Source organism: Chiloscyllium plagiosum, chromosome 1 (assembly GCF_004010195.1).
Source record: "Chiloscyllium plagiosum isolate BGI_BamShark_2017 chromosome 1, ASM401019v2, whole genome shotgun sequence".
Taxonomy (NCBI): domain Eukaryota; kingdom Metazoa; phylum Chordata; class Chondrichthyes; order Orectolobiformes; family Hemiscylliidae; genus Chiloscyllium; species Chiloscyllium plagiosum.
Genome location: NC_057710.1, coordinates 39,168,251 through 39,181,651, shown reverse-complemented (window position 1 = coordinate 39,181,651; position 13,401 = coordinate 39,168,251). Strand labels below are relative to the sequence as shown.

At 41.1% G+C, this 13,401-nt stretch overlaps 1 protein-coding gene across 5 annotated transcripts in view; it reads right to left on the bottom strand.

Moving 5' to 3' along the window:
- The window catches only part of LOC122540110 (WD repeat-containing protein 7), a 674,231-nt gene extending 661,058 nt beyond the window's left edge, over window positions 1–13,173 (bottom strand). For 4 of the 5 annotated variants that reach the window (XM_043675451.1, XM_043675605.1, XM_043675690.1 and 1 more), the window contains exons 1-2: window positions 13,067–13,173; window positions 7,437–7,529 (exon numbers count right to left, since the gene is read on the bottom strand). The gene's annotated coding sequence lies outside the window, so the exon portion shown is untranslated. The remainder of the gene's footprint in view (window positions 1–7,436; window positions 7,530–13,066) is intronic. The other variant, XM_043675531.1, reaches the window with a different exon arrangement.
- Between the last annotated feature and the right edge of the window lie 228 nt (window positions 13,174–13,401).

The following is a 13,401-nucleotide window of genomic DNA, read 5'->3' as shown; positions in this document are numbered from 1 at the left end:
TGCTGGGTTTCTGGATCACATGTAGGCCAGACAAGGTCAGGCTAGCAGATGTCCTTTCCAGAAGGACATGACCCACGTTGCAGCTGTACAGGACATTGGTTCGGCCACTTTTGGAATATGGCATGCAATTCTGGTCTTCCTATCAGAAGGATGTTATGAAACTTCAAACAGCTCAAGAAGACATAAAGCAATAACCTACTTTAAACTTGTCCTCTTAAAATCATCCTCAGATGCATCTATTATCTGAGATGTATCTGACCATGACCGCCTTATCTGGGCTACTCACTTCACAATTCTTGTTTTCACATTACCTGGGTCTTGGAATTAACAGGCTAGCAATAATACCACTAGGTTTTCACCTCCCTTACTACTGGCTTAAAATCAATAATCAAACTGATTCTCAACATAATAAGGTTTCCATTTACAAGAATGAATATGTTATGCTGCAAAACATGAAGGATTAGCTCTCCATGTTGACATTCTTAAAATAAGCCAGCTTAATTTTTTGGTTAGTGCAACCACATTTTAAAAGGTGTCTCAATGGAGTCAGCTCATTTGATTTTGACTCATTGATAGTGAAGTGAATGTTTCCAATGCCAGTCAGATGTTATGACTATGACGTATGCAGGTTTTTCCTCGATTAGCAAAGACAGGTCGAAGGCCTTGTGATTGTGCCAAAGGAATCACTATTGTTTACCACTGTGATGGTCTAATTACAAACTGTAGTACCACTAGTCTCCCAGTGAGGATGCTGTCAAGAACTAGAATAGATAGCTCAGTATCACCCTCAACAGGAGAATAACAGAACTGCACACCAAACAGCAAAACTCTTCCAGTTTATACAGGTACTTCTTCTATAACACAATGGTTGCATTCTTGTGCAACCACGCATTTTAAAGAAAAAAAATTGCACTTTCCAAACAGTGCTTAAAGGGTTGGCAATGTCATTGCGTTACAGCCAACACACGTTTTATAAGTTTGTGCTTTATAAACAGTGTCCTCAATTCGTTATTCACAGTACAGCAAATTCACATTCACGAAACACATGTTATAGCACAACAACTTGGATATGAAAATATCTAATATCTAGGAGACAGGAATCTTTACTACCCAAAACTTATACAAATAACAAGTCTAATACAGTTTATTCTCAAACTATAACATTATTGCACACCAAGAACTATCGCAATAAACTTTGAGAATGGCCTACTTCCACACTGTAGATATTCTATGAGATAACTGAAATGTTGCCAGACAGGAAATAGCTATTTGGCCTGCTAAGTACATAAGACCAGACGATATAGGAGCAGAATTATACCATTCAGCCCACTGAGTCTACTCACCATTCAATCTTGGCTGTTGTGTTTCTCAACGATATTACATAGAACATAGAACTGTACAGCACAGGAACAAGTCCCTCAGCCCATGATGTTTTGCTGAACATGATGTCAAATTAAACTAATTCCTCCTGCCCAACCTTGGTCCATATCCCTCCATTCCTTGCATATTCATGTACTTACCTAAAAGTCCTTTAAATGTCTCTATCCTATCTGCCTCCACCATCACCAATGATTAGATTAGATTATTAGATTACATTACAACGTGGAAACAGGCCCTTCGGCCCAACAAGTCCACACCGACCCGCCGAAGCGCAACCCACCCATGCCCCTACATTTACCCCTTACCTAACACTACGGGCAATTTAGCATGGCCAATTCACCTGACCTGCACATCTTTGGACTGTGGGAGGAAACCGGAGCACCCGGAGGAAACCCACGCAGACACGGGGAGAACGTGCAAACTCCATACAGTCAGTCGCCTGAGGCAGGAATTGAACCTGGGTCTCAGGCGCTGTGAGGCAGCAGTGCTAACCACTGTTCCACCGTGCCGCCCACAATGGCAGTGTGTTCTACACTCCTACCACCCTCAGTATAAAATAAACATACCCTTCATATCTCCTTTGAATTTTCTCGCTCTCACCTTAATTGTGTGCTCCCTAGTTTTAGACATTTCAATTCAGTGAAAACGATTCTGACCATCAACTCTATCTATACATCTCATGATTTTATAGATTTCTATGTAGATCTCCCCTTAGCCTCTGTTGCTCCAGAGAAAACAACCCTAGTTTTTCTACGCTCTCTTTATAGCTCATACCCTCTAATCCAGGCTGCATCCTGGTAAACCTCTTCTACATCCTTAGAAAGCCTCCATGTCCTGCCTGTAATGTAGCAACCAGAATTGAACACAATACTTAAGTATGGTCGAACCACAGTCTTTTAAGCTGCAACATGACATCCTGACTCTGGAACTCAATTCCCTGACCAATAAAGGCAAGCATGCCATACGCCTTATTTACCACCCTATCTACTGGACTGGCCACTTTCAGGGAGCTATAGACTTGAACTACAAGGTCCCTCTTTATATCAATGCTGTTCATTAACTGCACACTTTTCCTTAACACCTCACACTTACCCAGATTAAACTCCAACTGCCATTTTCCACCCTTGTCTGCAACTGATCTATATACTACTGTATCCGTTGACAACCTTCTACACTCTCCACAACTGCACTAATCTTTGTATCATCTGCAAACTTACTAACCCACGCATCTACATTTTCATCCAAGTCATTTACATATATCGCAAACAGTTGAGGTCCCAGTATGGATCCCCGCACAGCACCACTAGTCACGGATCTCCAGCCTGAAAAACAACCTTCCACCACTACCCTGTGCGATCTGTGGGCAATTCTGAATCCATGTGGCCAAGTCACAATGGGTCTCAGGTCTTCCGGATGAGCAAGCCATGTGGGACCTTGTCAAAAGTCTTACTAAACTCAATGTAGACAACATCCAGTGCTCTACCCTCATCAATCACCTTTGTCACTTGCTTGAAAAACTCAATCAAGTTACTAAGACATGACATGCCCTGCATTAAACCATGCTGACCATCCCCAATTAGGCCATGCTTTTCTCAATGTATATAAATCCTGTCCCTAAGAATTCTCTCCAATAGCTTCCCAACCACCGATGTGAGACTCAGCAGTCTATAGTTTCCTTGATTATCCTTATTTCGCTTCTTGAACAGAAGAACATTGGTTCCTTGGGAACCTCTCTAGTGGATAATAAGGATAAAGATTGTGGTCAAGGCCCCAGCAATCTCTTCTCGTTTCTTTCAGTAACCTGGGATAGATACCATCAGACCCATGGGACTTATACTCAAGAGACCCAATACCACTTCTTTCTTAATCTCAAAATGCCCTAGCATATTAGCATGCTCCAAACAAATCTCACTATCCTCTACATCCTTGTCCATTCCCCTGCCGTCTCCATAACTCTTGATCCCTTTACCAATCAAAAACCTGTGCCTTAACTACACGCAATGACTTGGCCTCCATAGTCCTCTGTGGCAATGAGTTCCACTGATTCACCACCCTCTGCCTGAAGAAATTCCTCCTCATCTCAGTTCTAAAGGGTCATTCCTTTAAACAGAGGCTGTGCCCTCAGGTCCTAGTTGCTCCCATTAGTGGGAACATCTTCACCAAGTCCACTCTCTCCAGGTCTCTCAGTATTCTGTACGTTTTAGAGAGATCCTCCCCCATCTTTCCAAATTCCATCAAGTACAGACCCAGAGTCCTCTGCCACTCCTCATGTGACATCCCTGGGATCATTCTTGCAAACCTTTCCGGATGCTCTTCAAGGTAAGAACATCCTTCCTTAGAAAGAAGAGCCCAAAAATGTTCTCAATATTCCAAATGCTGCCTGATCAGAGCTTTATACAGCCTCAGCAGTTCATCACTGCTCTTGTATCTTAGCCCTCTCGAAATGAATGTTAATATTGCAATTGCCTTTCTAACTGCCAGCTGCATCTACATAGGAGAAAGTGGGTACTGCAGATGCTGAGATTAGAGTCAAGATTAGAGTAGTGCTGGACAAGGACAGCAGGTCAGACAGCATTCGAGGAGCAGGAAAATCGACATTTCGGGCAAAAGCCCTTCATGAGGAAACTATATGAATCTACATGTCAACCTTAAGAGAATCCTGAAATAGGACACCAAGTCACTTAATGCTGCAGATCTCTAAAGCCTTTTCCTATTTAGAGAATAGTCTATCGTCCATCATCCAAATCATTAATGTATAATATAAATAGCTGTGCTTCCAAAATTAACTCCCATGAAACTCCACAGTCACCAGCTGCCATCTTGAAGACAACCCCTTCATTTCAAGTCCCTGCCTTTCACCAGTTAGTCAGTCCTTTATCCATTTCAGTACCTTGCACTAACACCGAAAGGACTTATTGTATTTCGCAGCCTCCTGTGTGGCACCATGTCAAACACCTTCTGGAATTCCATATAGATCACATCCAGTGGCTCTCCTTTGTCTAACTTGATTGTTACTTCCTCAAAGAATTCTAATAGATTCGTGAGGCATGACCTCCCTTTGACAAAACTGTGCTGAGTCAACCCACTTTTACCATGAACTTTCAAGTACTTCACAATCTCATCCTTAATAACGGATTCTAAAATCTTACCAACGACCAAGTTCAGGCTGATCAGCCAATAATTTCCAGTCTTCTGCCCCCACCTCCCCCCTTCTTAAACAGGGATGTTACATTAGCTATTTTCCAGTCCTCTGGGACCCTCCTTGATTACAATGATTCCTAAAAGATCACTAATGTCTCCAACAATCTCCTCAGTTTTCTCCTTCAGAACTTTGGTTTAGGTGATTTATCCACATTCAGACTTTTCAGCTTCTCCAGCACCATCTCCTGAGTGATGGCCACTACATTCACATCATTAGTATGCTACTGGTGCCTGCTATCATGAGGACTGATAAAAAGTACCTTTTCTGTTTCTCCACCATTTCTTTGTTCCCTATTACTATTTCTGGAAATGTGTTGCTGGAAAAGCGCAGCAGGTCAGGCAGCATCCAGGAAACAGGAGAATCGACGTTTCGGGCATAAGCCCTTCTTCTATTCCTGAAGAAGGGCTTATGCCCGAAACGTCGATTCTCCTGTTCCCTGGATGCTGCCTGACCTGCTGCGCTTTTCCAGCAACACATTTCCAGCTCTGATCTCCAGCATCTGCAGACCTCACTTTCTCCCCTATTACTATTTCTCTGGCCTCATTTTCCAGTAGCCTAATGTATGCTCTTGACACTTATTTGGCTTTTATAGCTCTAAAAACAATTTTACTTTATATTACTAGCTAGCATACTGTCATATTTCATCTTTTCATTTTTTTATTATTATTATACTACGGTAGTGGGCAAATGCATGGCAATGTGATGTTATCCACTTTGGTAACAAAAAAAAGGCAGATTATCTGAATGGTGATAGATTGAGAGAGACCTGGACATCCTCATATAGCAGTCACAAAATAAACATGCAAGTGCTGCAAGCCGTTAAGAAGGTATATGATATGTTTGCCTTCAAAGCAAGGAGAATTTGAGTACTGGGAGCAGGAATACCTTGCTGCAATTATTCAGGGCCTTGATGAGACCACATCTGGAATATTTTGTGCAGTGTGGGTTTCCTTGTCTAGGAAGGATGTTCTTGCTAGAGAGGGAGTACAGCGAATGTTTAACCAGACTGATTCCTGGGATTGTAGAACTAACCTATGAGGAGAATTTGAATCAGTTAGGATTACATTCACTAGAGTTCAGGAGTTCTATGAGGAGGGAATCTCATAGAAACCTATAAACATCTAACAGGACTAAACAGAGTAGACGCAGGATGGATGTTCCTGATAAAGTAGGGAGTCCAGAACCAGGAGTCAAAGTGTAAGAATGCAGGGTAGACTATTCAGAATCGAGAAGAAGAGAAGTTGCTTTACCCAAACAATGGTGTGCTTATGGAATTCACTACCACAGAAAGCATCTGAGGCAAAAATATTTTACAATTTCAAGAAGGAGTTGGATTTGTATTTGGGGCTAAAGGTATGGTAGAAATGTGGAAACAGACTACTGCGTTGGATGATCAGCATGACCATAATGAATGGTGGAATAGGCTTGAAGGGCCAAATAGCCTCCTCCTGCCCTATTTGAACCTAAATCCCCAAAACATTAGCTGAGTTTCTAAATTAATACCACCAATCCATCGCCTCCACGGTAATCCCAGGTCAATGGTGGTTGGTCCAACAGATTCTATTCTTAACAATTTTAAGAGCAATTTGATATAATTTAATATCTTCCAGCCTTAAGGGCATTCAAGAGTCAACTGCATTGATACGTATTTTATTTGATTTATTATTTTCAAATGTACCAAGATATGGTATATTGTACAAGTATTGTTTTGCTTGCTAACCAGACAAATTATAACTTATACACATACATCAAGATAATACAGAGAGTGCAGAATATAGTGTTACAGCTACAGAGAAGGTGCAGAAAGATCAACTCTGATGTGAAAGATATGTTTATAAGTCTGATAACAGTGGGGAAGGACCTCTTCTTGAATTTATTGGTACTTTTTTTTTAATTTTTATATCTTCTACCTGATGAAAGAGGGTGCAAGTGAATATAACTGGGGTGGGAGGAGTCTTTGATTATGTTGTCTGCTTTTTCCTGAGACAGTAGGAAGAGTAGATGGAGTCATTGGAAGAAAGGCTGATGGTCTGGGCTGCATTCACAACTAATTTCTTGAAGAGTTTCATAGATCAAACTGAGAAGCACAGTAGGTAGCCTCCCTAAAGGACACTAGCGAGCCACTGAATTTTCCTGAAGAAGGGCTTATGCCCGAAACGTCGATTCTCCTGTTCCTTGGATGCTGCCTGAACTGCTGCGCTTTTCCAGCAACACATTTTTCAGCTCTGATCTCCAGTATCTGCGGTCCTTACTTTCTCCTACTGAATTTTATCATCCAATATTTTCAGGATGACCAACAGAAATGCTGCTTCTTATTTATTTGTAACCTGAACACATTCATTAATATAACCAATGGGCCACCATTCTAGTCAGCGAACATTTCACACCTCTAGAAATGTTCTGATTTTTGACAGCATAGTTTCAACAATTACGAATGCATTCATCACAATCAAAATTTTGGACCACTATTTCACAGAACACTTCAAAGAAAAATTACATTTGAGGGTCAAGTTTAAAATTATTAAAGTTATGTTTTAAAGTGTATTCACACATCAAGCAGTAGGTCCATAGAAACACTGCAACCTGCAAGTTCCTCTCCAAGCCACTTAACATCCTTACTTGGAAATACACTGTCATTCCTTCACTGCCATGGAGTCAAAATATCTAACAGCGTTGTGGATATTGCAGTTCAAGAGGGTAACAGGGCCATTAGGAATGGACAATAAATGCTGGTGCATCAATGAAACCCACATCCTCAAAATAATAAAACAAATCCTAAAAATGAGTAACATATTAAACACACATACATAAGCAAACACATGTACAATTGCTAAACTTAGATTGATTCACTTACTTGTTGTCGGGTTTATAAAGAATTTCAAAGCCCGAGTGTAAACTAAAGGATTCCTCCACAAATTTTCAGTACCACCCAACACTCAAAAATTCCCTATAGAAATGAAATGATTAGTGGTCAGTACCTTGTCAAAAGTTGTTAACCATTTCTACTTTAATGGTCTGAACAAAACTCAGCGCACAAAAACATCAAACAGCAAACATTTTTTTGGTTAAAAACTTGAACTTGTTTTCCAATTTTATATCTCGCTCGCTACATCACCCTTCCCACACATGTTTTGTCCCAATGTGGACCACAACTTCTGGCTTTTCACCAGCTCCCACCCAAAAAAAGCTCCTCTAATGTCACCCCTGCCCAGTACTGAACTTAGCACTAAAGGTGTGTCTGAGGCCTTGGTTACCGAGGAGGGGAGGTATATAGCAGTGTTATAGACTCAGAGATGTACAACACACTAACAGACCGTTTAGTCCAACTCATGCATTCTGACCAGATATCCTAAATTAATCTAGTCCCATCTGCCAGTATTTGGCCCACAACCCTCCGAACCCTTCCTACCCATATACCCATCCAGGTGCCTTTTAAATGTTGTCATTATAATAGCCTCCACCACTTCCTCTGGCAGCTCATTCCATTAATGCACCAAACTCTGCATGAAAACATTGACCCCTTAGGTCCTTTTTAAATCTTTCTCCTCTCACCTTAAACCTATGCCTTCTAGTTTGGAACGCCCCCAACATGGGGAAAAGACCTTGGCTATTCACCCATTCCTGCCTTTCATGATTTTATAAACCTCTATAAGGTCACCCCTCAGCCTCTACCCTGCAGAGAAAACAGCCCCAGGCTACTCAGCCTCCCACTATAGTTTAAGCCTCCCAACCCTTGCAACATTCTTGTAATTTTTTTTCCTGAACCCTTTTAAGATTTACAACATCCTTCCTATATTAGGGAGACCAGTATTGCATGCGGTATTTCAAAAGTTGCCTAACCAATGTCCTGTACAACTGCAACATGACTTTCCAACTCCTATACTCAATGCACTGACCAATAAACACAAGCATACCAAACACCTTCTTCACTACCCATCTACCTGCAACTCCACTTTCAATGAACTATGAACCTGCACCCAAAGGTCTCTTGTTTAGCAAACACCTCAGGACCTTACCACATAGTCAATAAGTCCTACCCTGATTTACCTTTCCAAAATTCAGCAGCTCACCTTAATCAAAATTAAACTCCATTCTTTCTTGTCCAATCTTCTGCCCATTGTCCCCTCTGATCAAGATCCCGTTACTATCTAATGTAACCTTCTTCACTGTTCAATGCACCTCCAACTTTGGTGTCAACTACAAACTTATTAACCACTCCTCCTACGTTCACATTTACATCATTTATATAAATAATGAAAAGCCTTGGACCCACCAACAATCCTTGTGGCACACCACTGGTCATAAGCTTCCAGTCTGAAAAGCAAACTTCTACCACCACCCTCTGCCTTTTACCTTTGAACCAGGTCTGTAACCAAATGGCTAGTTCTCCCCATATTCCATGTGATCTAACCCTGCTAACCAGTCTACTATTAAGAACCTTGTGAAACGCCTTACTAAAGTCCACACAGATCAAGTCCATTCTGCTCTTGTCCTGAACTCTTTACAGAAGTCACCAAAAGGAAGTGCATGGAAATCTAGCAGTCAAAGGAAGGACTCATTACATTAGGATGAACATGACAGCAGATCACTTAGTACATTACAAATGTTATATACCCAGGCATCAGTGAACTCAAGTTTGACAGGACTGGGAAAACAATTCCAGTCATCAGTTTTGTTTGGGTCTCTACTTACACTTTCTTGATTAGATTATTACTAAGACTACAAACATAACTTGCATCTATAGAAGCATCTTTACCATACTAATATACTGGGAATCGGTTTAGCTCAGTTGGCTGGATTAGCTTACAGAGCAGTGTGATGCCAACAGCATGGCTTCAATTCCCATCACTGATTTAAGGTTACCATGAAGGACTCTCCTTCTCAATCTCTTCCCTCACCTGAGGTCTGGTGGCCCTCAGGTTAAATCACCACCAGTCGCTTCTCCTTAATGAGAGAAGCCCTTATGGTCTGGTAAGACTATGGCGACACAACAACAACTGCAACAACTTCAAAGTAGTTGAAGAAGTATTGCTAGACCAAAATTGAAACTGACCCATAAAAATATTAAGACAGGAAAACCAAGTAAGCAAATAGGTTTCAAGGTTTTAACAGAAGCAAGAGGAGACAAGTTTACAATGAGAATTCCACAGCTTAGGGTCGAGGCAACTGGGAATACACAAGAAATCAGAAATGGATGAATGATGTTATGGAGCAGTCAGGCTTAAGGTTTCTGTATTGACTGTACTTTGAATACCCAAGAGTGGTGAACAGTAATATTTAATGCAGGCCCTTACTTTAAGCAGTGAGTAGCAACAAGTTGTTTTACCATGGAGGACAGCATTGTCAAATTCAAACCTACTTTTAGCCGTTGATCCACTACACATGTATTTGATAGCAATCTGGACCATGAACAATGTTATTTTTTTTCCCCTTGCCCTCTTAGTCCGTACGAAACCAAGTCAATTATAGCACCTCAGCTGCTGCTCTGGTTGTGTCTAGCTTACTCAACCTAGACATATGGGATGTACGATCTAGATTGAATAATAATAGTAATAATAAGACAGAAATTAGTGCCCTCAATGCCAAGAACATTTTAAAACAATTACTTTGTGCAGGTGGCATACTTCTAGAGGTGCTATGTACTTTTCAGCCTCTCTCTATAACCTCATTTGTTAATGACATTTACAATAAGCTTTACATCTCACTGGGGTTCAACTGTGATGAACAAACAAAACCATAGTTTGAATCTAGTTGTCACCAATTAAACTACAAAATTATGTAATCACTGTAGTCCAGAGGCAATCATATAAAAGAATCACCTGTAACACGGTTGTCCACTGCAAAAACTAAACCAGAGACCTTAAATAATGATTCTAGAGTCATAGAGATATACAGTATATACAGACCTTTGGTCCAACTTGTCAATGTCGAATAGAAGTTGTAAATTAAACATGTCCCATTTGCCAGCATATGGCCCATATCCCTCTAAACTCTTCCTACCCATATACCTATCCAGATGCCTTTTAAATGCTGTAGTGGCACCACTTCCTCTGACAGCTCATTCCATACATTATGCATGATTCATTACACTTCTCCAAACATTTTGACTCGAGGAAATGTAGCAAAGTCCAGAATCAAAAGCTAGTCTCAGCAATGATAATCATGAAACTATCAATTGTCACGAAACTTCATCTGATTCACTAATGTCCCTGAGCTAAGGCCAGCCTTACCTGATCTGGCCTACACATGACTGGATGCCCAGAGCAATGTGGTTAACATTTAACTGTCCCCTAAACATAGCCTTGTAAACCAATCAGTTCAAGGGTATTAAGGAATAGGGCAACAAATGCTGGCCTTGCCAGAGACATGTTATCCCTTGGAAGATCTTTTTTTCAACAAACATCAGCACATGGCTGCTGACTTTGTTACGTCTCAATATAAACTTGCTTCCTCATTTATTGATTTTATAACTAACTCAAAACATAGCAATCTCACTTCAGTTTCATGCATTTCCTGGGCAAAACAAATAACAGATAGTTGTCTGGGATTGAGTTGCAAGAACACCAAGGTTAATGTTGAAAAGAAATCTGTAGAACAAGCTGATGCAGTGTCAACAATGACAAGAACCCTTGAAATATATGTTCTGAGTTAACAATGCTCTAAGACATCTGCACCACTGTTATCTTGCTGTAAAAATACTTGGAACTAAAATGGTACAAAAAGACATAAAACTAAATTTGTAATCATAGAACATAGGAATAGGCCCACTATGTCTATGCTGACCAACAAACACCAAACTATACTAATCCCATTTGTGCACACTTGGTGCAGAGCCTACTATGCCCTTGCATTTTAAGTACTCTCATAATTTTGTATACATCAATCCAATCCAATCCCAATTCAGCATCCTCTGCTCCAAGGAAAATAAACCCAGCCTATGCAGTCTCTCCTCATAGCTGAGACTTTCTATCCCAGGAAACATTGTTTGAATCTCCTCTGCAATTACATCCTACCGATGGAGTGGCAATTAGAACTGCACATGGTAGTGCACCCATCAGTGACTCAACCAATGTTTTACAAGTTGTAATAAGATTTCCCTGTTCATATATTCAATGCCCCAGGTAATAATGAAGGCATGCATCCAACTTGTCTTCTTCACCAGCCTATCTACCCATGTTGACACCTTCAGTGATCTATGAATTTGTACACCAAGGTCCTTCTGTTCCTCAGTACTCCCTAAGGACCTACTATTGTGTAAATCCTTCCCTTCTTAGACTGCCCTAAATGCAACTCCTCATACTTCTCAGGATTAACTTCCATCTACCACCAGCTGACCAATGTCAGACTGCAGTCTGAGACCATTGTCCTCACTATCAAAACACCATCGATTTTCCTGCCATCTGCAAACTTTCTAATTGTACCTTTGACATTCACATCCAAGTGGTTAACACACTTAGATGCACATAACAGCAAGGGTCCCAGGACCAAGCTCTGTGCTACACTGCTGGTCAGAGGCTTCCAATCACAAAAACATGGTTACTTTTCCTTCTAAATCCCATTTTACCGAGGTGCTATAAATCAGTTGCAATTATGAGGACAGGCATACCTGAACCTGGTATGCGGACTGGTGTCGAGGTTCCACCCAGCAAAGCAGCTGGAATTATTGAAGCATTGTATCCAGGTATAGAATGCATCAGTTATCAAAACCAAATCATAAAAGTTTCAGAACACCCAGTCATTAATATTAATCACAACCATATCAGTTTCCTACCAAAGCTTTAGAATCCTAAATCCAAAACCACCCTCACACCAAGGTACAAATTACAATTCATCAAGGAATTTAATGCATACAATGATTGGAAAATGCAGAGTCTTATTTAAGACCCTATCGGTAATCATTTGCAGAGATCAATATGAGCGTTGATTGTGAATCCAAGACACAGGGACAGGGATCAGAGGTTACCACACAAACTCAAAATGACAACTTCCTGAATCAGATCAGGCTTAGTCGAATTTAAAAGTCTTCCGGAAATTTCCGTCTGTCAGCTGGAGATTAAGACGTGATCATCATCAAACCCTTGTTTTTAAAAATGTGCCGTATCAGCTGCCTGAATATTGAGCAAATAAATACTTTTGTTCATCAGGTACATTTCTGTACCAAATCCTGAGGTTATAACCAGGGATGGAGAGTCGTCAAGGCCACAGAGCAGCAGAAAATAATAAAAAGGGCTCCTAGAGGGACTGGGGGAAGAGAACAATTCCCAGCAATAAATGTTCACCGAAATAAATCGATAGACATAAGCTGTGATCCTAAACAGCACAATTACGTCCAATAAAGACAAGGCTATAGGTTTAAAGGCCTGAATGAAATCTGTCAACGACAACACTTCTCGCTGATGTTTAAAAAATAGTTCCAAAGACAGTCAGAAGCAGAATGCAGGGTCCATCTTACAGCCAACCGCCTGCGCGTTATCACTCACTCACCTTCCCCGCTGCTTGTTATTTTCCTTCTAATTTCACTCCATGTTGCTGCAGCAGGTTCCAGCCCTGACGCTAACTCACCGGCAACAGCGCCATTCACTTACGCACTGACTCGGCTCCTCCCAGTCCCGACCCCGCAGACCTGCCGCCGCCTTGTCTGACTCCCTCGCCAGCGCCACCTGCTGCCACCTCCTTCTGCACCAGACATGATCTCCTCCAACTGTGGCAGGTGACAATTTTTTCATCCTCCCCTCCTTGGCAGCTTATTGCACTTGTGTGAGGAAATATTGTTGAGACAGTCTTGAAAAGAAGTGGCCTTATTGATAACAGCTAACCCG